Source organism: Macaca nemestrina, chromosome 7 (assembly GCF_043159975.1).
Source record: "Macaca nemestrina isolate mMacNem1 chromosome 7, mMacNem.hap1, whole genome shotgun sequence".
Classification (NCBI taxonomy): domain Eukaryota; kingdom Metazoa; phylum Chordata; class Mammalia; order Primates; family Cercopithecidae; genus Macaca; species Macaca nemestrina.
This window is the reverse complement of record NC_092131.1, coordinates 58,703,937-58,730,156: the sequence shown is the minus strand read 5'-3', so window position 1 is coordinate 58,730,156 and position 26,220 is coordinate 58,703,937. Positions and strand designations below refer to the sequence as shown.

Genomic DNA, 26,220 nt, shown 5'->3' with positions numbered 1-26,220 from the left:
GGCCATTAAACTAAATAATAAAGTATAACATCAATCTACTATTGTGCCACCCTTATCAAACCTAGTTAGGAAAACTGTGTTGAGGTAGAGAAAAAGTACAATTTAACTCATGGTTTAATTTTGAAACACAGAGAAAATGTATGCTTATCTTGTCCACAATTAATTCAGTCATCCTGCTGAGCCCCCATTTAATATGGTTTGGTTCTGTGTCCCCACCCAAATCTTATCTTAAATTGTAATCCCCACCTGTCAAGGGAGGGACTTGGTGAGAGGTGATTGGATCATGAAAGCAGTTTCTCCCATGCTGTTCTCATCATAGTGAGGGAGTTCTCATGAGATCTGATGGTTTAAAAGTGGCAGTTTCCACTGCCCACTCTCTCTCTCCTGACACCATGTAAGATGTGCTATGTTTCCCCTTTGCCTTCCACCATAATTGTAAGTTTCCTGAGGCCTCCCCAGCCATGCAGAACTGTGAGTCAATTAAACCACCTTTCTTTATAAGTTTTCCGGTCTCAGGCAGTTCTTGATAGCAGTATGAAATGGGCTAATACAGAGAATTGGTACTGGCAGAGGAGGGTAATGCTATAAACTGAAAATGTGGAATCAACTTTGGAACTGGGTAATAGGCCAGAGGCTGGAACCGTTTGGAGGGCTCAGAAAAAGACAAGAAGATGTGGGAAAGTTTGAAACTTCCTAGAAATGTGTTGAATGGTTTTGACCAAAATGCTGATAGTGATATGAACAATGAAGTCCAGGCTGAGGTGGTCTCAGATGGAGATGAGGAACTTATTGGGAATTGGAGTAAAGGTGACTCTTGCTATGCTTTAGCAAAGAGACCGGTGTCATTTTGCCCCTGTCCTAGAGATCTGTGGAATATTGAACTTAAGAGAGATGATTTAGGGTATCTAGTGGAAGAAATTTCTAAGCAGCAAAGCATTCAAGAGGTGACCTGGCCAATTCAGAAAGCATTCAGCCATATGTATTCACAAAGACATTATCTGAAACTTGGAACTTTTATTTAAAAGTGAAGCAGAGCATAAAACTTTTGAATATTTGCAGCCTGACCATGAGGTAGAAAAGTAACCGTTTTCTGGGGAGAAATTCAAGCTGGCTGCAGAAATTTGCATTAGTAACAAGGAAATGAGTGTTAATTCCTAAGACAATGAGGAAAATGTCCCCAAGGCATTTCAGAGATCTTCACAGCAGCCCTTTCCATCAAAGGCCTGGAAGCCTAGGAGGGGAAAATGGTTTCATGGGCCAGGCCCAGGGCTCTGCTCCTTTGTGCAGCCTTGAAATTTGGTGCCCTGCATCCCAGCTGCTCTAGCTCCAGCCATGGCTAAAAGGGACCAAGGTACAGCTCCAGCCATTGCTTCAGAAGATGCAAGTCCCCAAGCCTTGGCAGCTTCTATGTGGTGTTGGGCCTGTGGGTGCATAGAAGACAAGAGTTGAGGTTTCGGAACCCCCACTTAGATTTCAGGGATGTGTGAAAACACCTGGATATCCAGGCAGAAGTCTGCTGCAGGGGTGGAGATGTGCCTAAACAGAAAAGAAGTCCAGAGGTTTCCGAGTTAGTTCATTTAGTGGCTTATTAGTATAATCCTAGGTTCTTTTTATAAACTGGTTCTCCCATCAACAAGCATGAACCTGGACATGGTGCAAAAGAACCATCTCATCCATTGTCTTCTTAAAAGCAAGGGAAGACTTCCCACCTTCACATCTTACTGGCAGAGGAAGAATTAACCCTCAAACCACAAATAGAGCACCTCACCTGAATCATGTAGAGAAAAAAAACACCTGGACACAATCAAGGTTCTGTTAGCAAACATGACCAGTGAAATAGGTATACAGTAAATAACCAGTAAACAACCAGCAAGTGTCTGATCTTCCAGTTTGGAGCTTGGCATTTATTGTATACCAGCCTCACATTTTTGTGTGCCATGGAAAGTTGGGCAAAAAATTTGGATACTCATTAATGAAATGAAGGATGTTAAACATTTTTAAATTATAATTCTTGTTTTTTATATTTATAATGAAATGTTGAATGACAAAAGCCAATTGAAAAAACATGCATTGACTACAACTAAAACTATGTTTTTAAATGCACTTTAATATAAGAAAGAAAACATACCAAAATAATAAAAGTGATTGTGATTAAGGTCTTGGGACTATTGATGGTTTTTCTCCTAATTTCCAAGTCTTTTATAATATTCATAAATTCTTATATAATTTTTTAATTATAAAAATTCCAAACTCCATTCTATTTTATGTTTTTCTTTTAAAATTCTCATTATTATTGTACTCCAATTTTCTTTAACATCCTATAAAAGGAAATAACCTGCATAGCCTACCTGTATTCATTTTACATATGAGGCACAAATACTCTACATGAACAGGGTAATTAAATGAAATAGTCCTCTGTCATAAATGCATGCTCAATGTATCTAAACTTGCCTTTAAATGTACTCCCTCATTAAATCTGAAGAGGTTATTTCTACTATTTTTCCCACAACCACTGTAAAATTCTAATGGGCTCCATAATTATTTCCTATTTTTCAAGGCACTTTCAAATTTGTACATTAGTGACACTGAAACACTTAAGCTACTATTTTTGAAGTATTATTCACTCCTAAAGCACCTTTAAAAGGGAACTCTTAATTCTACTCTTTTTATCTCCTAATTTCTTCAAGTCCAAGAGTTAGCTTGGCTTCCAGAGTAGTTATTTGGTTTGAAATATGTCAACTCCCATTTAAGCATAAGCTGATTCTGAATATAATGTGTTCACCTGCCTTGCAGTCATTTCCCTACCACCCAACCTGCTGGCTCCACTGCTGATGCTGCCATTGCATGTCTTTTCCCTGTTGGTTTGTGAATAGTGCCAAAATGTTCAAATCAGCCTGTCATGTGCTTTCTTCTGCTATATCCAGCCTTTATAATTTATTGTTATAGAAAACCAAGAGTGGAATCGTCACATGGTCCTTAGTTGTCAGTTCACCAGCTGGAAACCTCTGTGGCCAGCAGCACCTCTGCTTGCATTTTGCTTGTGCCCACTGGGTTCATTCCACCCACTTGGCCCACAGGCTGCACTCAGCTTGCACTACTGACCCAAATCCCATGCATGCCAAGAGTGAGCCAGGTGCAGAGTGGTGAAGGGTGTGTGAGTGAGCACAGTGTCCAGTCACTGCTCACAACCAAGCATGCTGGCTGTGGCAGAATGGGCAGCTCTAAGTGCCAGCACAGGTACTGGCTCTGTGCAAGGCTGTGGCTGGACCAGGTGTACTACAAGCAGCTTCCCCTGTGGGAGCCAGGAAACACAGTGGCACCCAGAAACTTGGAGACACCAGAAACTGCAAAGTCCTAAAGAGGTTGTCCCAGCCCTGGCCCAGGGAGACCCTGGGGCTGAGCTCCCCAAAGGGCCACAGCTCTTTTCTTCTCATTGCCCACAATATGGTAAATGGGGAACATGTTTTGGCCCTATTTGTGTTAAAACTATTTCAGTCCCACCTTTCAGTGGGTCCTGAGTTCTTGTCTTGCATCCAGGAAGAATGAGATACACAAACAACTGGAGGGTGAGCAAGACAGAGAGGAGCTTCACTGGGTGACAAAACAGCTCTCAGGAGACCCAAGGTGGGTAACTCCTTTCTGCAGGCAGGTCATCCCAGTGAGTATCCGGCTGTCAGTGCAGAGGAGACCTGTGGTGGGTAGCTCTTTCCCATAGCTGGTAGTCCCAATGTCTATGTGAGTCTTGCTGGGTCTGGGGTTTTTATGGGCTCAGAAGTGAGGAAATGCGTGCTGATAGGTCCAAGGGTGGCCATGGGCAGGCCTGAAAATAGCACTATAAGTTCTCACTCTGGGTCACAGACTCCACCCAGAACTGACAGCCCAACACCCAGACTTCAAGCTGTCCCTGGCTTGAAGGTGAGGCTTCACCAGAAACCTGACCTTTTCCACCCAGGAACCTGTCTTCCTCCTGGCACCATCAACATGTCCTCCACAGTACCCAGGCTGTTTGTGTCTGTAGGCCCAAACCAAGCCAACCTCAGCCCCTCCTCAGCTACCCTCCTGTGCTCATTGGCACCCAAAGTCCAGAGGTGGCCAAGGTGGCAGGGGGCTGGTGTGTCAGTACAACCCCAAGTACATGCACACCTGGCCAGGTCATGACAGCACACTGGCTCGGCCACAGATTTTCTCTGCCCCAGAGTGGGCACTGGGAGCAGGGAGAGGCCAAGCAGTAGAAGCAGGCGTTTTCAAGCCAGCAGGGTCAAGGGGCTTCCTAGGCCCCCAGGAGCCCAGGGATGCCCAGGTCCATAGTCACAGCTGGGTGGCTGAAGCTACCCCCAAGAGCATAGAGTTCCTGCCCCACTAACTTGGCAGGGGGTGGGGCTCCCACCTGTTGCAGCCCCTGCTGGCTCCATGGAATGCACAGCCCCAGCTGTGCTCCCCTGCTGCAACTGATGTCTTCACAGCAGCCACTCCAGACAGACTACCACTACCATCAGAATGATGACTAATGCACCTTTATTCTTGTCCTACTATTATAGTAGTCCATTCAGTCTTCTATAACAAAATACCATAGACTGGATGGCTTATAAACAACAGAAATTTATTTCTTAAAGTTCTAGAGGCTGGGAAGTCTAAGATAAAATCGCTGACAGATCTGGTGTCTTGTGAGGGCACACTTTCTGGTTCATAAACAGAGCCTTCTAGCTGTGTCCTCACAAGGGACAAAAGGCAAGGCCACTCTTTTGTAAGATCATTAATCTCCATTGTGAGAGTTCTGCCCTCATGACCTAATCATCTCCAAAAGGCCTACCTTCTAATACCATCATATTGGGGATTCAATTTCAACGTGTGGACATGGACATACAGACCCTAGCAATTTTCATCTTTCTCTCTACAGTTCTAGAGTAGAAGAGCCTTGGAAGAGATGGAAGCAAATGTCTTCTATCTAACATGGCATTTTCTAATTCCTCCATTAAAAAACATCTTCATCACAAACCGAAATCTCTTTTCAATTCCCTTTTTTCTTTCCAATTAACCTTCCAGCCTAAGGCCCATTTTTAAAATAGCTCTTTTAATTTACCTCCCCTCCAGACCATATTTTTTGTGGTACTGTGTACTTATTGTTTTTCATTTCTCTTCAACCACATTGCCCTCTGCTTTTTTTCTTTCTTTTTTTTTTTCTTTCTATTTTTTCTTTTCACTTAGACATCACCACTATGAGTTTCTTCTCTAAGATTCTTAGTGGATCAATTTAAAAGTTGGAAGTTGTTTTGGGTTTCTTAAGTAGTCAGACCTGTTATTTAAGTAGTCAGACCTATTACTGTTAATACCATAAAACAGTAAATGTAAAACTTTTTTTTACCATTTTAGACAAAAAAGTATTTTCATGTTAAATGCTTTCAAAGAACCAAAAGCCTACACTTGTATAAAAGAAATAGAAGTATGCACAATTTCTCACAAATATGATCTTTACCAAAAATGTAGGAAAGAAACATTATTTTATCATATAATGCTTATTTCCTTGCCAGTATGGATGGAAAAATTCCCTTTGTTCCTGTTGAATGGGAAAAATATGTGCAAGCTATTCATCTGACAGGTGACTAATAGCTAGAATATATGAGGAACTCAAACAACTCAACAGAAAAAAAAATTTCATTAACAAGTAGGCAAAGAACATCAATAGACATTTCTCAAAAGAAGACATACAAATGGCCAACACATATATGAAAATATGCTCAACATCACTAATCGTAAGAAAATGGCTATTATTAAAAAGACAAAGAAAGATGTTGGCAAGGATGCAGAGAAAAGGGAACTCTTTTTAGTGTAATTTCAACTTTTATTTCAGATTCAGCGTGTACATGTGCAAGTTTGTTACCTGGGTATATTGTGTGACACTGAGGTTTGGAATATGAATGATCCCATCACCCAGATAGTGAGCACAGTTAGTTTTCAAACACTTTCCCTTCTCCCTCCCTTCCTTCTATTAGTCCCCAGTGTGTCTATTGTTGCCATTTTTATGTCCATGAGTTCCCAATCGTTAGCCCCCACTTATAAGTGAGAACATGCAGTATTTGGTTTTCTGTTCCTACATCAATTCATTTAGGATAATGACCTCCAGCTCCATTTGTGTTCCTCAGTAACACTTAAACACTGTTGGTAGGAATGTACAGCCACTATGGAAAACAATATGGAGATTTCTCAAAAAACTAAAAACAGAATGACCATTCAATCCACCAATCCCACTGCTGGATATTTATCCAAATGAAAAGAAATCAATATATCAAAGATATACCTGCACTCATATGTTTATTACAGTACTATTCACAATAGCAAAGACATGGAATCGACCTAAGTGCCCATCAATGGTGGACTGCATTTTTTAAATGTGGTATATACACACCACGGAATACTATACAGCCATAAAAAGCAATGAAATTGTGTCACTTGGAGCAACGTGGATGAAGCTGGAGGTTATCGTCTTAAGTGAAATAAGCCAGGCACAAAAGACAAATATCACATGTTCACACTTACATATAGGAACTAAAAATAATTGCACATATCTAGGTAGAGAGTGGAAAAACAGATAACGGAGACTGAGAAGGGTGAGTACAAAGGAGGAGGAGAATGAAGAGAAGTGTGTTAAAGGGTGAAAACATATAGTAAGATAAAAGAATAAGTTAAATTTTTGATAGCAGAGTGCCTATACTTTTAAAAATGCACTGTATTTGTGTGACAGACATCCTAAATATCCTGACTTAATTGTTACACATTAGATACATGTAAAAAATATCTCATGTACACCATTAATTTGCACAAAGGAAAAAAAATAAGAGAAGAAATTTATTATTAATGTTACATAACTGTGGGTTTAACAAAAGTTTAACAAAAGAGAAAAAAGAAGAAATTTCCCTTTACTGTTCATGAATACTGTATGTACACACTAATTTGGGAAGTGCTAGAAAATATAAGCACAGAACATCATTTGCTACTGCTTAGGAACTTTTATCTGTGGAATAGAATTAATACTGAGCAGAAATTAAAACTCTAAAAGGGTGGTAGATTGTTTGTAAAACTGGCTGCACTAGTTCTCCTTCCTATCCATGCCCTCAGGTAGTCTCAATGCACATCGACTCTGGGCTTTGCCATTTGACTTGTTTGAGCAATGGGGCGATAGCAAACATGATACAAGCAGAAACACAAAGTGCTTGCCTTTCTATGCTGCCTTTTAGGAACCTACAATCATCTCAATGTAAGAAACTCAAGCTGGCCCACAAATGATGACAGACATTTAGTCATCTCTATCACTCCATAGACATCTAGGCAACTTCCAGATATGTGAGTGAGTCCATCCTACACCCTTCAGCCCAACTCACCAACCCAAATCAGAAAAACTACCCAACTTACCAAAGGATTATGAAAAATAATAAATGTTTATTGTTTTAAGCCACAAGGTTTGCGGGTGTTTTGTGATAAAGAAAAATACAGCTGAGAAAGAAATTTGTTCTAACGTATAATGAAATCTAAAACAAGTAGCACTGACTCTAAGACCAGGTAGCAAGCAGAGCCTGGAGAAGAAGCAAAGAAAATTTTAGCCAAGTCTAAAAACTGGCAAATAAATAGTTAGCAGAGGCTGGAAATGCAATGAAGAATCTGCTCTAGCAGGCTGGAAAATGAATCCCACATTATGTAATAAAGAAATAATTGGCAAAACTATCACATATGGTAAACTAGGAAGATAGTTCTAATGAACTAATGAAATTGCAGATCTTGGTAGGATGATTTGCAGGTACTGAGTGTCAATTGGCTTATTTTAGCTGATTATGATATGGTAAGAGAAGAGATGGATGAATTAGTAGAACTGTTTGGTTTCAAGCAGAATTTAGAGGTATATAGAGGAGCCAGAACGTACTGGATGGGACAATAAAACAATAAAATTAGACAATGTCTCATTTCCAGTCTCTTAAGCCAGTAAAATATCCTCAAAGTATTAAAACAGCCTCAAGATAAAGATCAAATCAAGTTGCCCCTGCAAGCCCATTTGTAAGATTTAAGGCAGTGATTAATGGGTCCTCTCAGCTATGCAAAGTGCTTGCATTAAAATAATTGTTCCACAGCAGCCTGACATGGCTCCCAAAATAAAAGAGAGGCTTGTCTCAGAATTGTACATGGAACTTTCATTAAATGGAGTAGATCTGAAACAGACCCTTATAGAAACCCACAGAGATTTCAGGAGAGTTGTGCTAATGAAAGTTATGTCAACTTGGACTAAAATAGACTTGAGACCCCCAAAAATAAAGAGAGGCCTCTGGGCTCCCAGCTTTCTATGAGAAACAGGCTGAAAAGGTTACTCAGCTGCAAATACTAGCCATTTTTATGGAAATCAAGGGCATCTTAGGAAGTGACACTAAGAGACATGAAGAACAATGGACTAGGGAGCCACTCCCAGGAAATAGATCCTAGCTCTGATCCCAAAGGCAAAGCTCTGTGGCAGCATGTGTCTATTTAGATTTCAGAACTGCTGTGGACTGGTAAGTGCTATGTGATTCCTGTTATTCTCTTTTCTCTTTTGAACATAAATATCTATTGTGATTATCCTGGTTCTATTTATTTATTTATTTTTTTTTTTTTTTTGAGATGGAGTCTCACTCTGTCACCCAGGCTGGAGTGCAGTGACGTGATATCAGCTCACTGCAACCTCCTCCTCCCGGGTTCAAGTGATTCTTCTGCCTCAGCCTCTCGAGTAGCTGGGACTACAGGCGCCCACCACCATGGCTGGCTAATTTTTGTATTTTTAGTAGAGACGGGGTTTCACCATATTGGCCAGGCTGGTCTCAAACTCCTGACCTCGTGATCCGCCCGCCTCAACCTCCAGAAGTGCTGGGATTACAGGCATGAGCCACCGCGCCCAGCCTCCTGGTCCTATTTTACCAGGGGGCCATATGACCTGTCTTTTTAATTCCTAAGTCTTTGGATCACGAAGCTCTCCACCAAAGGAGCCTATCAACCCATCCCAGATCCTGAACCACCTTCTGAAGCTTTTTCACTGAATCCCACTACTCACATTTCCTCGTTCCCAGCTTCAACCCTGACCCTTACTCCTGCCAGATCCTCCCAGCTCTCCATGGGCATTTAGAAGTTGCTATCTCAGAAGATGCCCCAATACGCCTTACACCTTTAGCCTCTGAACCTATTCCAAGCCCCCTGATTTGACTTGATGTCCAGATACCCACATTTTGGCTTCCTATGAGACTCATGGTAACTCCACCCTTCTTCGACATGTGAATCAATGTAACTAATGACTATCAAACATTTGCTTTGTGAAAGGCCTAGTGCCTGTGGCACGGCATATCAAGTAAGATTTCCTCTCTCTAAAGCTTAGAGACAAAGCCATGCATGTGCTATAGATGCTGTGGTGGATTATTTGCAAAGATGGCATCAATAATTCCTCCCATCCCTATAGGCATGCATCCTATGGAATGAGACCTTGTAGCTCCTCTTATCAAGCTCCTCCTTGTAGCTCCTCTTATTTTGCCACCCCTTAAATTTTGGCTGGTCTGTGAGTTACTTGGACCCACAGAATGCAACAGAAATGGCATTGCAAGACATCCGAGACATGACATCAAGAGGCCTTGCAGATTCTTCTCTCACCCTCTTGGAAGGTGATGCTACCATGTGGGGAAGCTCAAGCTAGGATAAGTTCACATGCAACAGAGATGAGCCAGCCCAACTTAAGCCAACGCAGATAACTAAAGATACATGGGTGACCCCAAGTGAGACCAGCAGACCACCTGTCTGATACTAGCCCCAACTTCTGACACAGAATCATGAGCAAATAAAATGATGGCTGTTTTAGACTATTAAATTTGGGGCGGTTTGTTATACAGCAAGAGGTAACTATTACAGAAGCATAGAGGAAAAAGAGATTAACTCTGTGAGAACATTACTTATGCTTTCAAGAGTTGATTGCATGTTTTTAACAGGTTTTTATTTAACCAAACGAGTTTTTTACTGGTTAGGTCTCAGGCTGGATTACAAAGGGAAAGAATGGGGGCTGGAGAATCAACATTAAATAGACCAGTCCTGCCTGGGAGCTAGCCTGGGATAGGGAGGGAGTGGTCACTTCCTCAAAGCTGCTTCTGATTTTCACCCTTCTCACCCCCAGTTGTGGACCCACAAATTATCAAGCTTCTCTCCATCTCACCCCCAGTTCTTACACATTGTTTTCAAGAACTAGTGTAGCGTATTAACAATGACTCCTACGTTAGTGACAGCCAAGCAAAGAAGGGACAGGACTGGGGTGGAGGCTTCCTGCATAGAAGTAGATCCATTTGATGTACATAAAAGACACCAGCATTATTTTAACCAGGTAATAAGATTTGGCATAAAAAAAAAAAACAGCTTATCTCACTCATTCCTTTACTTTCCAAATAAAGGTATTTTTCTGCTCTCTGCTGAAATTTGTTTTCTGTCTTAAGCACACAAAAGGAAGAGTATCTGCCATCTCCATCAAACAATATGAAATGAATATTTTAAAGTTCATGAAGCAAGAAAAAGTCATTATCCTAGTCTATTCTTGTACAAGAGTTTCAAACAATAAGCCCATTCTGTCCAGAAGTGACAGAAGAACTACTATTGAAGATAATTAACACTAGAAATAATCTACAAAGAATGCAGAGGGTAACATAAAAGCCCAAAAGAGGAGTCATGCCCCAAAATCTAGGAAGGGAGCAACACCGCTCTTTATAACCGAAAATAATGGTAACTGCCTTCCCAAGAAGTGCTAGCCAGGATCTGGGGTCCATAAGTTTGGCATGAGCCATCTATAATTTTCCCAAAGAAAGGATAATATGCCCATAGAGTAAATTCTAGGCAAAGGAAAAATAAAGTACTAACTACAGGCAATTGCCTTCTGCCTTTCAAGTAGCTTTCTTGGGCTTTTCTGAGAAAGGTGTGTAAACTGTGAAGGGAGCTGAGGTGGTCAGGGTAATGGAAAGATTCTGGATATGGAGTGGGAATAAAAAAAGAATTGAGACAAGGTGAGTCCTGAGTTGGGAATATTTTGCATGTTGGAGGAATGTGAATCACTGATGGTCAGAAGGCAGGCTGTGGGTTGACTGCAATAATGAACATAAATTCTTTTTATCCCAGTATGCATGATCCTTTGCAACATCTCCTTAGAACAGAGAGGTCTAATGGAGAATTTTTAAGCCATATGAATCCTCTTTCCTGTCTCCTTTTAAAGCCTTCAGCAAATCTGTTATCTGATTATTTGAATATTACATTAGGGCTTTTTATGGAAATACATGCCTCAGAAAGGGTATGGGACAAAAGCATAGGCTACTTAATTACATTTGGGTTGAATTAATTATGGTTTTATCCATAAATCCCTCTCTAGTCTCCTGTAACTCTGGATTAGAGTGCCTAGGTCAGAAATAGGCCCCAGTTACCTGACCCTTCTTCCTTTGCTTCACTTCCTCTAGGCCTCCTGCAGCAGGGAAGTGGGGTGAGGCTCCTCTTCCTGGGCATGGGCCCACCTCTCCCACTGCATGAGAGGGAGGATTGAAAAAGAACAAAGCAGAGAATTTCAAACAGAAAGTGGACAGAGGAAAAAAGGAAGAACTTGAAACTTCTTCACACCTTTCTTTCCCCCACTTTTTTTTATGCCACTTTCTCAAAAGCCTAGCCTCCATATATACCTCAATCTTCTTAGAACTCTCTGTCCTGTTCCATTAGGTCTACTTCTCTATTCTTACACAAGAACCTTGCTGTTTTTATTATTATAGCATTGTAATATGCTTTAACTTCTGATCAGATGAACTCCCTCCAACTTTGCTCTTCTTTTCAAAGTTGACATAGCTTTTCTTAAAATCTTATTCATTCCTCCATTCAAATTTATTTTTAATTGAATTTATATTCTACTCTATTTTTATGTGTATTAAGCATTTGGTGTCCTAAGGAAACCTTCTTCACAGAAGAGAATGCCCTGGGTAGAACAAAATACAGCAGCACATTGAAGTGGATAAATCAGAAACATGGAAGTTTGACTACCACCCAACAAAAGAACAATAAAATTACTTTTATGAACCTAAAAATCTAATTCTAGAGCATGATGAGTCCACTGAGGTGCAGCTGCCCCATGAGATCCTTCCACGAACAGCTTCTCCCTTACCTTATTGTACTGAAGTTCCTAGCATATTGAACAAAAAACTCCTCAGGGTCTGAAGGAGAGCTTAGTGCCAGTCACCACAGGCCAGCTCTATGGTGGTGGCAATATTAAAGGACCTTATCTGAGCACCCTTTTAGATTAATTACCCTCAGGGGAACCTCAGTCATAAAAGGAAAATCCTGATGTACTTACTCTAAAACACTTTATTTTGTGTTAGTTGCATTTACTGCTTTTACAGCAAATTTTCCTTCCTAGTTCTGCTTGGCTTAAGGTAATTTGCGTATGTTTCTTTTTCAGAAGATCTATGGGGAAAAATGACTTGGGTTCAAACCTTAACTAAGAGTAGTATTTTCCTTTAGATTTTCAGATTCAAGATGGTAGCTTGAGCCCACAGATTGACCTCTAAACTCCATTAGAAGAACCAAGGATATCTAAAAACTAAAATATCTGTAGCAAAGCTGGAATACAGAGGAGGGTGCCAACAGAAAGTTAAAATGCGGCAGAATAGGATCAGATTGAAATAAAAGCCCATCAGTGTGGAAGAGGAAACTCCTTACACAGGCAACGAAGCTCTGGTGAGGAGCAGTGAGTCGCTTTCTCCGACAAATCCTGAGGGGGCATGGGAATCTTGTAGAACCCACAACAACCATTGGTTTCTCTGACGGAAAGAACATTTTTCTCCTCTCCCCTTTGGTCCCCGTTTTCCCTTCCTCAACTGTTATTAGTATTTATTTGTTTGATTGCTTATTCAACAAATATTTGTTGAGCATCTCTTCTGAGCCAGGAACTGTTCTAAAGACTGAGGATACAGCAAGGAACAAAGAAGACAAGGTCCAAGCTCTCATGAAGAAAATATTCTAATGGAGAGACAAACAATAAAAATACCAGAAAACACCTGATGATGATAAATATTCTAAAAACATTAACAGTGATTTGTTAAAGGTTTTCTGTCAGGCTTCCTTACATTAGTTAGTCAGGAATAACCACCCTAAGGAGATAATATTTAAACTAAATATCAGAGAGCACAGGGAACAGCATTCCGGGCAGAGGAAACAGGTGGTGCAAAGGCCTTGTGGCACAAACCAGCTTGGCATGTTTCCAGTCTCAGCGTAGACATCACTTCCTCTAATGCATTTTCCCAGTCCAACGCCGCACCCACCCACCGCCCCCCGCCCCCCACGCACACACCAGGCTGGATTCTGTGTTCTCAAAGCACCCTGTTCTTCCTTTACTCCAGTATTATCACACTGCTGAAATTGCTTATCAACTTGCCCACAATGCCCTGTAGAGTTACTCTCTAAGGGCAGAGACTGTGTGGTATTCTCAGCACCCAAGAATGTCTAGACATGGAAGATATCTAATCAGTATTGTCTAGCAAATGAATGTCTAGCAAATCAGTTCCTCTGAGTCCAAGTCTAGTCCTCTTTCCACTGTGAAACATCACCTCTCCAATAAGTGAAGACTACTGTTGGAGTAGAACCTCATTTTTATTATTTTATATTGACTTCTTCCATCTTGGAATTTCCACCTGTTCATACCTGGGTAATAATTACATTTCTATTCTCCTTATTAGGCTCTTAAATATTGTTGGGAACAATGTAGAGATGTTGCCTAGTCTACTTTTATGTTTTAAATTTTCAAGAAATAACTTCCCTAGTTTTCTTAATATAATTTCTCCCTATCATCACCTCTGTAAACAGCAGCCAAAAATACCTCCATACACTTGTCTCTACCAACTAAATGACATATTTCCCTCATGCTTCCTTCTGCTTTTTCCCTTCCTTTGATAAAGCCCAATTTATGACTTTATTATCATGATTATTCTGATTTTTGAATCCCCAGTCACTTTCCTCAGATAATCATGCCTTTATCATTCCACTCTGCTAGCAACTGCCTATATGTTGACTTTACCCTTGGTACCCTAAATTCAAACTCATTCACTCTGCAGTCCCCAGACCAAGTTATGCCACATTCAGACACAGCAACCAGAGTGCTCCCAGGTGCCTTCTGCAATAAACACTGCAATCAAGTCATTTGATTTTACTTTCTCAGGTTCCTAGGCTCATAACTCTCTTCTGCATATACAAGAGTCTAATAAAAGAAAGAAATTTGCAATGCCTACAGCATTACAGCATAGATACTCAAAAATGAGAGAGAGCTGTTATCACTCCACAATCTCAGAGCTTGCACCATCAATGCTTTCTGCAATCTCACGCACCTCCACAAACATTGTCTCATTTGCCATTCATAGCATTTCGTGGTGCATCTAAATGGTATTACTTGATCCCTATTTAAAAAATCAAAAAACTGTAAAAATCAGAGAAATTAAGAGAATGGCCCAAATGCAGCTAGAATTTGATGACATTTATTCATTTATTCAACAACATTCATTAGCACCTACTGTAAGCCAGACCCTAGTCTAGGTGTTGCAGATAACTTCATTGAACAAGGCAAATAACATCCCAACTCTCATAAAACTTACATTCTACTGGAGAGACAGCTTATAAAAAAGTAATCACTCATTCCATAAGGCATTTTCACAAAATGCTAAGTGCTATTTTTAAATGTGTATACTATGATAGAGTGCCAGGACAAGAGATGGAGGTGGGTGCTACTTGAAATTGGATGGTCAGAAAGAACCTCTTTGAGGTGAGTTGAGACCTGGAGGAGCCAGTCATACAAAGATACGAGAGAAAAGAGTTCCAGGCAGAGGGAAAGCAAGTGCATGGCCTGGCCTGGAGGTGGGAAAAAGCTGAGTGTTTCAGGGACAGAACTAAGAGACTGCTTTTGAGGCTCAATCATTTGAGTCAAAATCTCTGTGATTCCCTAGGTCTTTTCTTCATGGTCACAAGATGTCTGTGGCGGTTTCAGCAGCATGTCTACATTCATGCAGAAGGAATGGAGAAGGGCCAGTGATAGCCACATCATCTCCTTTCAACAAAAGATTTTTTGAAGATTCTCAGAAAGCCTCTTGCAGAATTTTATTTGGTGTTATAGGCCTGAAGTAGTTAATAAACACTCCCCACCCACCCATCCAGCAGTGAATTAGGCAAGGAAAGTACAGTCATGACTGGCTTAGATTACTATAGCTCCATTATCTGGGAATATTGGTGCTCTGAAAAAAAAATCAAAATTATGTTGGGAAAAGGGGAGGAAATGACTATTAGGCGGCCATAATAGTGACTACTATGGTGGAAAGGAGAAGATGAGGTCAGAGAGATATGGAGGTATCAGATAATATTGGGCCTTGTAAAACCATGGTAAAGAGTTTAGATTTTTTTCCAAGTGCAATGTAAAATCATGAAAGAGGTAAGTAAAAGTGTGACATGGTCTGATTTGCATCTTTAAGAGTGTGGTTGCCATTTAGAAAATAAATTGTAGAAAGCAAGAATAGAAACACGGACTTTGATTAAAAGACACTTGCAATGCTATAGGCAAGAGATGATGGTGGCTTACTAGGGTAGTAGCAGTAAAGGTACAGAGAAGTGGTGGACTCAAAACATACTTTTTAAGTTATAACTGAAGGGACTTGCTGACATCATATGGGGGTTTAGGCAAGAAAGAAACAAACCAAAAGCTATGGTCTGATCCTCACAAATCCTTTATAACAGTATTTGCAAAGACTGATAAGCAGACTCAGAGAGAAAAATAATAATAATAAGAGCCATGCTTTGGAAATGTTAAGCCTGTGACGCTATTAGACATCCAAGTAGTGATCTCAGACCACAACTATAGTAGATGCTGTGATGTGCTGCCCAGTTTTCTCTTCAAGATCAAGATAGTAATTCCCTCAGCTTCCAGAAGTGATTTGCAGATGACTCATAGCTGAGTTCCTACCTGGATATTGCACTTGGCCCAAGGAAACTGTTCTGTCCAAGGTTACACATTCTCCCTGAGAGTGGTCCATATCTAATGGTTAGTTGATGCAGGCAAGCATTGGATTGACTCCTTTGCTTCAGTTTGTAACTACTTTGAAGGGACATCCAATGCCAGAGTTCCTCATGGGGATGGCTGAGGTTTTGCTGTGACTGTGTTGTCTCTCATCTTCTCCCTCTGCCCAAATCTGCTTCCTTCATTTTTTCAAAAGTGTTCTTCCCAACATCATTCTCCAATGAACTTTGTGCGTACCTGACCTAGGACACTTGATGTCAGGGGCAATGGAAAAAAATAGAACCTGAGGCCGGGCGCGGTGGCTCACGCCTGTAATCCCAGCACTTTGGGAGGCCAAGATGGGTGGATCATGAGGTCAGGAGATCAAGACTATCCTGGCTAACACGGTGAAATCCCATCTCTACTAAATATACAAAAAGTTAGCTGGGCGTGTTTGCAAGCGCCTGTAGTCCCAGCTACTCAGGAGGCTGAGGCAGGAGAATGGCGTGAACCCAAGAGGCGGAGCTTGCAGTGAGCCAACATTGCTCCACTGCACTCCAGCCTGGGCGACAGAGTGAGACTCCATCTCAAAAAAAAAAAAAAACAAACAAACAAACACAGAACCTGAAAATGGGATCTTTAAGCTGGCCCACCTGCTAACTGGCCGGCCATAAAGACCCCATCACTGGTGGCAGATGCATTACTGAAGTCCCTGGTCTTTGGTAGGGGTTGGTTAACTTGCTTAAATTTTCACTGGTAGTGAACCAGGAGGAGACAGTGGCAGAAAGGAATGCACTCACAAGTTTACTATATCTCAGGCATTTGAGAAGTAGTAATTATAAGGGCAATGGAATCAGATGGCTATTGCTGAGTGCTATCAATGAGTAGAGAAAGACAGTGAAAAGCTGAGGGTAATTAATCACCAATTCCAGGTGAATTATGAAAATCAAAGGGTCTAACTGATAACATATGAAAACGTTGTTATATCCTGCAGCCAAAAAGTAGAAAAGCTGAGAATTGGGTTCAGAAGTTAATTACAAGGTTAGAAGAGCACAAGACAAGGTTGAATTCTCAACCTTGCAAGGTCTACTGTGCCGAGAGTTCTGGCTGGGGAGAGTCCTAAAACTTGGGATCTAGACATCTAAGCTGATGTACTTTAAAACCTTGGAACCCCAAATTCCCCTCCAGAAGTGTCCTACTATCCCATGTTGAAGGTTAGAACTTCCCCATTTCTTGCAAATAAGGGAAGTAGAGAGGCCACTACCTTGCAGGACAATATGAACCCCACTCACGATTCACCCTGGCACCTTCCTTCCTAGTCAGTAACTAAGACCAGTAATCAAGTCAAAATATAGCTCATCTATGCTGGGTGTGGTACTTCAAGCTTGTAATCCTAGCACTTTGGAAGGCTGAGGTAGGCCGATCTTTTGAGCTCGGGGGTTTGAAACCAGCCTGAGCAACATGGCAAAACCCCCTCTCTACAAAAAAAATACAAAAATTAACTAGGTGCAGCGGCTCACACCTGTAGTCTCAACTACTTGGGGGTGCTGAGACAAGAGGATCACTTGAGCCTGGGAGGCGGAAGTTGCAGAGTTGCAGTGAGCCAAGATCATCACACCACTGCACTCCAGAGCATGGGTGACAAAGTGAGTTCCTATAAAAATATATATATATATATCCCATCCAGAAAATAGTGGGCCTGTTATAGGGAAAGGCATCACTCCCTGAAGGAACTACAGGACATAGTCAACATTTACCAGCAGGGGCCAGGAGCAGATATATGGGGCTGGGTCCAAAGGGAGCTTTATTGGAAAAGACTGGGGAATAAAACATAAATCTGTATAAAGGATATAGGATTTAACACCCTTTCAAGGATCCAAGGATATGAGACAAACATGCTGAGCTAGCTCCTGGATGCTTAGAAAAACTGATGACTCACAGAAATGTTAGAATTGCCATGATAGATGATAGACAAATGGATCAAAAGACTCAAAGAAATGGACATGCTGGAGTGGATATACCACTAAAGCCAGTAACTTGTCAGCCAAGTATATTCTGCTTGAGCACCAGAAGAACGCTCTATTTAAAGCAGTAAGGAGAGGATTAAAAATGCTGGTGAGAAAAGAACCAGCATTGTGGAGAAGCACAATGATGGCTGTCCTTCGTAAGCCAGGGGTAGCAGAAAGATATACCATCATGTAACGTGGCTCCCTAATGACATAGAGGATGATAGAATCCCCAAACAATCAAGACCAGGAGGTACACTTGACGCTTAATCAGAAGCAATGCAGGTGGCATGGTCAGAGTGAGATCCAGAGGAGCTTCATCTATGGAGAGCAATGGGAGATGGTTCACAGAACACAGAGTCCTTGCGCCTGTGCACAAGATAGATAAGCAGCTAATAGACATATTTGCTATGAAGTCAGGGGAGAAAAGCAAGAAGGAATCATCAAGAGGACGAGAGAAGCTACTCTAATAAAAACATTATGATCTCTTTTCAATTTCAATTTCTGGATCTGAGTCTGTTTTTCAAACACAGAAACTCATTGACTGAAGGAGAGACTGGGTCTTCAGGAGAAAAGACCCGGAAACACCAAGGCAATTGTATATAGTATGATTATGTATATGATTACCCAGATCATTTGCCAAGTGGACCTATGATCATATATTAGGGTAACCATACATTGGAGAAAGGGAAATACCAGGACATTCTGAGTCCTACTAGACATAGGCTCCAAGTCATACTGGGCCCCAGTGAAATGTTGTATTGACCCCACTTCTATTCCAGGTCTACCTAATGATGAATACATTAGGTTCAAGAACCCACCTAATGGTAATTTCCTCAGTCCTACCAAAATACCAACATAGGTCAGGCGCAGTGGCTCTCGCCTGTAATCCCAGCACTTTGAGAAGCCAAGGCCAGCCCAGGAGCTTGAGATTAGCCTGGGAAATGTGGTAAAATCTGTCTACAAAGAAATACAAAAATTAGGGACATGATAGTATGCATGTGTAGTCCCTGCTACTTGGGAGGCTGAGGAAGGAGGATTGCTTGAGCCTGGGAGATCGAAGCTGCAGTGAGCTATGATAGCACCACTGTACACCAGCGGGAGTGACAGAGCAAGACCCTGTCTCAAAAATGATGATGATGATGATGATGATAATAATAAGAAGAAGAAGAAGAAGAAGAAGAAGAAGAAGAAGAAGAAGAAGAAGAAGAAGAAGAAGTAGAAGGAGGAGGAGGAGGACGAGGAGGAGGACGAGGAGAAGAAGAAGAAAGAAGAAGAGGAATAAGAAGAAGAAGGAGAAGAAGAAGAAGGAGGAAGAGAAAGAAGAAGAAAGAAGAAAGAAGAAGAGGAAGGAGGAGGACGAGGAAGGAGGAGGACAAGGAAGGAAGAGGATGAGGAAGGAGGAGGACGAGGAAGGAGGAGGACGACAAAGAGGAGGAGGACGAGGAGGAGGATGAGGAGGAGGAAGAAGAAGAAGAAGAAGGAAGAAGAAGAAAGAAGAAGAGGAGGCAGAATTCCCACATTGGTTTCTTGGCCTCAGGGTTAAGTACTTCCATAATGTGGAAGGCCAAGTGGGAGCCTCTGAGCGCCCCAACCTAAACCAGCTGAATTTTGTCTTGCTGGGGGAAAGTCTGTCTTTTGTTCTATTCAGGCCTTCAACTGATTGGTGAGGTGCACCCACATTATGGAAGGCAACCAGATTACTCAAAGTCTAACCATTTAAATGTTCATCTCATCAAAAAAACACGCTCACAAAAATATCCAGAAAGATGTTTGACCACACATCCAGGCACTGTGGCCCACCCAAGTTAACACAGAAAATTCACACCCTTTATGAAATTTGTACTTCCTATCTCTGGAACTTTGACTCCTGCAGGTTCAGAAGAAAAATCATGTACCAGAGGACACAGCAAAAATGACATTAATCATTAGGCTACAGCTGCAACTCAGCTTCTTCAGGTTTCTTGTGCCAAAAGACTAGCAGGTAAGGAAAGGACATCATCCTGGCAGGAGTAATTGGCCCTGATCAGTGGAACAAGTGAGGGGTGTCCTTAGAAGAGAGAGACAGGGAAGGACATGTCTGACATCCAGGTGGTCCCCTAGGGTGTTTCGGTACTCTCTTGACTAACTTTGATGGTAAATGAACAAGTGCAGCTGATATAAGATATGAAAGGAATGGTGACCAGAGGTTCAGACCAGAGGTCCCGGTCACCCCACCTGGTAAACCACCTAGAACAGCAGAAGTGCTGGGGGTGAAGGGAACATAGAGGAGGAAATGATGAGTAGCATTTGCATCACTGAGACCAGCTGCAGCAGTGGAGGACGTAGTTCATGTCACTAACCTTTCTCTTGTAAGTTTCTCAAAAAAAAAAAAAAAAAAAAAGGAACCAAAGAGAATCCTAGAAGAGCTATTCCTGGAAGGGATAAATTTATTATATCAAGGAAGTGGACCCAAGGGCACAACAGGTGAAATCTGACATGCTCTGGTGCACCACCTAGATATTCCCTCCTGAACCAAGGTGCTCACTTTTGCAGGTGACAAGCATTTTGCTTGCTCACAGCAGGATATCTAAAAATTGCTCTTAGCTGAAGGAGCTACTTGGCTTCCAGTTTACTCCTCCTTCAGCTCCCATCTAATGACTGGTCAGTGCAAAGACACAAAGGCCAAACTCCTGCCTCTACTAAGAATACTTCCAGCGGGGCATGGCGGCTCACACCTGTAATCCTGCTCTTCGAGAAGCTGAGGTGGAAGGATCACTTGAGGCCAAGAGTTCAAGACCAGCCTGGACATTATAGCAAGACCCTGCCTCTCAAAAAAAATAAAAATTAAAACTTAGCTGGGTGTGATGGTACACAGCTGTGGTCCCAGCTACTTGGCAAGCTGAGAAGGGAAGATCAATTGAGTCCAGGAGTTTGAGACTACAATGAACTATGACTGCACCACTGCACTCCAGCCTAGGCAACACAGCAAGACCCTGCCTCAAAAAAACAAAGAAACAAACAAACTTCTGGAAGAGCTTTCTAGCTCCAGCACTGGGCTGAGGCTTTTGTCGTAATTACATAGTTCAACTTCTCCCTCTGCACAAACCTGCTTTCTTCATTCCCTCACAGGAGTTATACCCAAGAGCACACCTCGATGAACTTTCTGCACGCAAATCTCCATTTCAAGGTTGTTTCTCAGATACCTTCTCCTCCCTCTTTCCTCTCTCCGGCCCCTTCTCCTTCTGCACCTCAGGAAACACCGACTCACTTCTTAGGTTCAAAGTTGCAAAATCTAACTTTTAAACACGAACAGTAATGAATAAACTGTAGGAAGAAATGGCAATAGTGTTTGATTAAATTAGACTAAAAAATGAAGAAAAGTTGCTATTGCTTGCATTTTCCATGACAAAGTAAACAGCAAGCCTGTTAAAACCAGAGATGACCTAGTTACCACTGTGTGTGTACATCCAAAAACAAGAAGCAGCCACCTCTCTCATCCTTCTTTCTGTGGTAGAAGAACTTTTAAACCCAAGAGAAAGCAGAGAGAATGCAAAGAATTTCTAATTACATTTTTAAAAGTGGGAATTAAATAAGGACTCATTAACAGTTTATGGAGAAATTAGCTCAGAAGTTCTAGAAAAACAACACTAAAAATGTTAACTCTTGTTTATTCTGCATGCTAAGATTTAAAGTGACTTTATGCTATTTGTCTTCGTGCTTTTGAAAAATGTTTAAGACCACTATAGTCATAAGAGCCTCTTTAACCATCATTTGCACAAAGTTGTCTATCTCTTTTCATAAAATGTACAGCATTGATATAAAAGGCCTAGGTAATTATATATACACATATATTCATATATCTTTGATGACTAAGATACCTTGAAATTCATCCTGAGGGTTCTCTTCTCCCTCTCTAATTTGACCACATATCTTTTTTTTTTTTTTCTTTTTTGAGATGTAGTGTGATTCTGCCACCCAGGTTGGAGTGCAGTGGCACAATCTCCACTCGCTGCAACCTCCACCTCCCGGGTTCAAGCCAAACTCATGCCTCAGCCTCCTGAGTAGCTGGGACCACAGGCTTGTGCCACTATGACAGGCTATTTTTGTATTGTTATTAGAGACAGGGTTTCGCCGTGTTGCCCAAGATGGTCTTGAACTCCTGGCTTCAAGTGATCTGCCCACCACAGCCTCTCAAAGTGTTGGGATTACAGGCATGAGCCACCACACCCAGTGACCACGTATCTTTCTACCACTGTGGCTTTTATTACTGCAGCTCTGGTTCACAACCCTCCCCACGCAGCCTCCAACACCACTAACTCCTCTCTTCTTTAGTCCCACCCCCTTCACATCTACTATCCCCACAGCCATAGGTGACTTCCCCTCAGGGACTTCTTCAAGATCTCCCTGTCTTCCTCTCCAAGGTCACCCTCAACCCTCTCTGGAGGGTGAACTGCTTACAGCTCCACATTGCAAAGCAAGCTGTTGCTCCCAAGTTTCAACAGTGAGTCTGCTTTGGGAGGCCAAGCCAGGCAGATCACTTGAGGTCAGGAGTTCGAGACCAGCCTGGTCAACATAGTGAAACCCCGTTTCTACTAAAAATACAAAAAAAAATTACCTGGGTATGTTGACACCTGCCTGTAATCCCAGCTACTCAAGAGATTGAGGAAGGAGAATCGCTTGAACCTGGGAGAGGCAGAGGTTGCAGTAAGCCAAGATCACTACACTGCCCTCTATCCTAGGAAACAGAGCAAGACTCCGCCTCAAAAAAAAAAAAAAAAAGAAAAAGAAAAAGAAAAAAAAAAAAGAAAACTGTGAGTCTACTGATTTGTCAGTTTATTTAAGTTTGTATTCTGAAAAGGAATTAAAGTGGGCACTTTTTTTATTAAAGTTCTGGGATACATGTGCAGAACGTATAGATTTGTTACATAGGTACATGTGTCCCATGGTGGTTTGCTGCACCCATAAACCCATCATCTACATTAGGTATTTCTCCTAATGCTATCCCTCCCCTTGCCCCTCACCCCCTGATAGGCCATGGTGTGTGACGTTCCCCTCCCTGTGCCCATATATTCTCATTGTTCATCTCCCACTTATGTGTGAGAACATGCGGTGTTTAGTTTTCCATTCTTGTGTTAGTTTGCTAAGAATGATGGTTTCCAGCTTCATCCATGTCTCTACAAAGGACATGAACTCATTCATTTTATGGCTGCATAGTATTCCATCGTGCATACGTGCCACATTTTCTTTATCCAGTCCAACATCAGTGGGCATTTGGGTTGGTTCCAAGTCTTTGCTATTGTGAACAGTACTGCAATAAACATACATGTCCATGTGTCTTTAGAGTAGAATGATTTATAATCCTTTGGGTATATACCCAGTAATGGGATTGCTGGGTCAAATGGTATTTCAGGTTCTAGATCCTTGAGGAATCACCATACTGCCTTCCACAATGGTTGAACTAATTTACACTCCCACCAACAATGTAAAAGCGTTCCTTTTTTCTCCACATCCTCTCCAGCATTTGCGGTTTCCTGACTTTTAATGATTGCCATTCTAACTGGTGTGAGATGGTATCTCATAGTGGTTTTGATTTGCATTTCTTTGATGACCAGTGATGGTGAGATTTTTATGTTTGTTGGCCACATTAATGTCTTCTTTTGAAAATGTCTGTTCATATCCTTTGCCGACTTTTTGATGGGTTTTTTTTTTTCTTTTTTTCTTGTACATTTAAGCTCCTTGTAGATTCTGGATATTAGCCCTTTGTCAGGTGGATAGATTGCAAAAATTTTCTCCCATTCTGTAGGTTGCCTGTTCACTCTGATGATAGTTCTTTTGCTATGCGGAAGCTCTTTAGTTTAATTAGATCCCATTTATCAATTTTGGCTTTTGTTGCAATTGCTTTTGGTGTTTTAGACATGAAGTCTTTGCCCATGCCTATGTCCTAAATGGTATTGCCTAGGTTTACTTCAAGGGTTTTTATGGTTTTAGATCTTACGTTTAAATCTTTAATCCATCTTGAGTTGATTTTTATATAAAGTGTAAGGAAGGGGTCCAGTTTCAATTTTCTGTATGTGGCTAGTCCGTTTTCCTAACACCATTCATTAAATAGGGAATCCTTTCCCCATTGCTTGTTTTTGTCAGGTTTGTCAAAGATCAGATTGTTGTAGATGTGTGGTATTATTTCTGAGGCCTCTGTTCTGTTCCTTTGGTCTATAAATCTGTTTTGGTACCAGTGTCATGCTGTTTTGGTTACTGTAGCCTTGTAGCATACTTTGAAGTCAGGTAGTGTGATGCCTCCAGTTTTGTTCTTTTGGCTTAGGATTGTCTTGGCTACATGGGTTCTTTTTTGATTCCATATAATATTTAAAGTAGTTTTTTCCAATTCTGCGAAGAAAGCCACTGGTAGCTTGACAGGAATAGCACTGAATCTACAAATTACTTTGGCCAGTATGGCCATTTCCATGATATTAATTCTTCCTAGCCATAAGCATGGAATGTTTTTCCAGTTGTTTGTGTCCTCTCTTATTTCCTTGAGCAGTGGTTTGCAGTTCTTGAAGAGGTCTTTCACATCCCTTGTAAGTTGTATTCCTAGGTATTTTATTTTCTTAGTAGCAATTGTGAATGGGAGCTCGCTCATGATTTGGCTCTCTGTTTGTCTATTATTGGTGTGTAGGAATGCTTGTGAATTTTGCACATTGATTTTGTATCCTGAGACTTCGCTGAAATTGCTTATCAGTTTACGAAGATTTGGGGCTGAGACGATGGGGTTTTCTAAATACAAAATAATGTCATCTGCAAACAGAGATAATTTGACTTCCTCTTCCTATTTGAATACCCTTTATTTCTTTCTCTTGCCTGATTGCCCTGGCCGGAACTTCCAATACTATGTTGAATAGGAATGATGAGAGAGGGAATCCTTGTCTTGTGCTGGATTTCAAAGGGAATGCTTCCAGGTTTTGCCCATTCAGTATGATATTGGCTGTGGGTTTGTCATAAACAGCTCTTATTATTTTGAGATATATTTCATCAATCCCTAGTTTATTGAATGTTTTTAGCATGAAGGGTGTTGAATTTTATCTAAGGCCTTTTCTGCATCTATTGAGATAATCATGTGGTTTTTGTCATTGGTGCTGTTTATGTGATGTTGTTTATGTGTCGTTATGTGCTGTTTATGTGATGGATTTTATTGATTTGCATGTTTAACTAGCCTTGCAACTGAGTGATGAAGCCAACTTGATCATGGTGGATAAGCTTTTTAATGTGCTGCTAGATTCGGTTTGCCAGTATTTTATTGAGGATTTTCACATTGATGTTTATCAGGGATATTGGCCTGAATTTTTTTGTTGTTGTTGTGTCTCTGCCAGGTTCTGGAATCAGGATGATGCTGGCCTCATAAGATGAGTTAGGGAGCAGTCCCTCTTTTTCTATTGATTGGAATAGTTTCAGAAGGAATGGTACCAGCTCCTCTCTGCACCTCTGGTAGAATTCGGCTGTGAATTCTTCTGGTCCTGGGCTTTTTATTTTATTTTATTTTATTTTTTGGTTGGTAGGCTATTAATTACTGCCTAAATTTCAGAACTTGTTATTGCTCAATCATTTAGTCTTGGAAGGTTGTATGTGTCCGGGAATTCATCCTTTTCTTCTAGATTTTCTAGTTTAATCACGTACAGGTGTTTATAGTATTCTCTGATGGTAGTTTGTATTTCTGTGCGATCAGTGGTGATATCCCCTTTATCATTTTTTATTGAGTCTAGTTGATTCTTCTCTCTTTTCTTCATTATTCTGGCTAGTGGTCTATCTATTTTGTTAATCTTTTCAAAAAACAGGTCCTGGATTCATTGATATATGGAAGGGTTTTTCATCCCTTCCATCTCCTTCAGTTCTGTTCTGATCTTAGTTATTTCTTGTCTTCTGCTAGCTTTTGAATTTGTTTCCTCCTGTTTCTCTAGTTCTTTTAATTGTGATGTTAGGGTGTCAATTTTAGATCTTTTCTGGTTTCTCCTGTGGGCATTTAGTGCTATAAATTTCCTTTTAAACACTATTTTAGCTGTGTCCCAGTGATTCTGGTATGTTGTGTCTTTGTTCTCATTGGTTTCAAAGAACTTATTTATTTTTCATTATTTACCCAGTAGTCATTCAGGAGCAGGTTGTGCAGCTTCCATGTAGTTGTTAGTGAGTTGCAGTGAGTTTCTT

The 26,220-nt window shown here is 41.1% G+C and overlaps 1 pseudogene; it reads left to right on the top strand.

Moving 5' to 3' along the window:
- The first annotated feature begins 10,252 nt into the window (after window positions 1–10,252).
- Window positions 10,253–26,220, top strand: part of LOC139364008 (ATP synthase F(0) complex subunit C2, mitochondrial-like) — a 38,883-nt pseudogene continuing 22,915 nt past the window's right edge.